This window comes from Megalopta genalis, chromosome 12, assembly GCF_051020955.1.
Source record: "Megalopta genalis isolate 19385.01 chromosome 12, iyMegGena1_principal, whole genome shotgun sequence".
Taxonomy (NCBI): domain Eukaryota; kingdom Metazoa; phylum Arthropoda; class Insecta; order Hymenoptera; family Halictidae; genus Megalopta; species Megalopta genalis.
The window spans coordinates 6,636,452-6,638,295 of NC_135024.1; positions in this window are offsets into that span (position 1 = coordinate 6,636,452).

Consider the following 1,844-nt stretch of genomic DNA (forward strand, 5'->3'; position numbering starts at 1 on the left):
AAACGGAGCCCGGCTAAGTCGTGCACGGAATAAATATAGGTTACTGCCGGTTTTTAAAACGCCGCGGAATCGACGGCGATCGGACACGCTTCGTAATTACGGTCTTTTAGGAACACCGTGTGGACACCCTCTCGTCTTTTTTCCCTCTTTTTGCGGGTAAAATAGGCAAATCGATCCCCCGGTAATGGACAGTTTTCTGTATCGTGTGTAGGTTGCGGATTTTATGCGTTTATGACGGAAACGAGTAGACCAAATGCAAGATAGCATAATCATTTGAAGAATTTGCGAGCACTGTCGCAATTATTTTCGGCTAGTTGAAATTATTAAGGCACGAAACAAATGTCGACATAGCGCATGTTTCTTACAACTTATACACACAATTTGTATTTTGCATAAAAGTCCGCAGTTCGATGCAATAAACATTCAGCGAGACGGGCGAAGATTTCATTTGCAATGTTTTCGGTCTTTGGCACCTTTTAGTTCGCTTATAAAATATTAACCAAAGATTTAATAAGACTTTGATTTTGATTTGTCCACAAGGAATCTTCTACAGAAGTAAACAAAATTCGTGTAAACGGTCGAAAGCAGATTTTGCTTAAAATAGTGTTAATCGTCGTCTCTAGAGAGAAAATAATAAACGGAGCCCGGCTAATTCGTGCACGGAATAAATATAGGTTACTGTCGGTTTTTAAAACGCCGCGGATTCGACGGCGATCGGACACGCTTCGTAATTACGGTCTTTTAGGAACACCGTGTGGACACGCTTTCGTCTATTCTCCCTTTTTTTGCGGTTAAAATAGTCAAATCGGTCCCCCGATAATGGACCCATGTAATGAATGATAATGAATGTAAGTATCGGGTTGGCTGGATTTTCTGTGGTTAAGATGTTTTCAAAACGAAAGGTGCGAGCATGTAGTTTAGAAAATGTTTGTCGCGTTTCGTTGATCTTTTTAGCGTCTACTTTGATTCGAAACATCGCGAAGTATTTCTGTGACGGTGATCGAGCTGCGAAACTTTCGATGTTAATTAATTGAAAATGTATTCCTTCGTGTAATAACAGTCTTACTCGTTAGTGGCACAGTTTATAGTTTTGTGTCGCGCCTATTTAATTTTCGTCGTAAATGCATCGATCTAGCGACGATGCGACAAAAAGCGTGGCCGCGGAATGTTTGGAAAATGTTTCACGATAGAGATTGCTTATCCTTGTCAATAACAGAAATCAACTTCCCCGCATTCCGATCCGTTCGCATCCGAGCCAATCTAAAAAATTGCAACAGCACTTCGCCGCCAACCTAATATTTACACGCATTTAGAGTATTTAACGTCGCGTTCGGTAATACACGTTGGCGCGCGGTTTAACGGCTCCGACCTGGAAGAAATTTCTTCTCGGGCGTACACCATAAATTGTCCCTCACCCCATAAGGAAGCGTAATATCGGGCTAATAAAGATGCTGACAATGCCGCTGACATATTTCTCCGGTGCCCTCGTGAGAGTGAACATTGTTGACCAATATTTTTTTTTCCGTCGGGTGTACCCGATAGATCGTAAAGATAAGAATGCCAGCAAGTGGAGTTTTTACGACTTCTCTCTGGGCGACTCTCCGCCCCGATTCGTCTTTTCCTTCTTTTTTCGATGACATCACGCGGAAGAAACACGATCGCGGGCACAGAGTAAATCGCGTTTTCTCCGCAAGAAAGAGGATCGTGTTACGAGATCCAGAAACGAATCGGCGCGCAGCCGGCAACCGGCGGTCGAAACAGTTTAGCGACCCGTGCATCGGCGAACTCAACAGGAATGTAGTAAATAGGTTCGCTGCGAAATGAAAGGCAACAGAGCGGCGTCG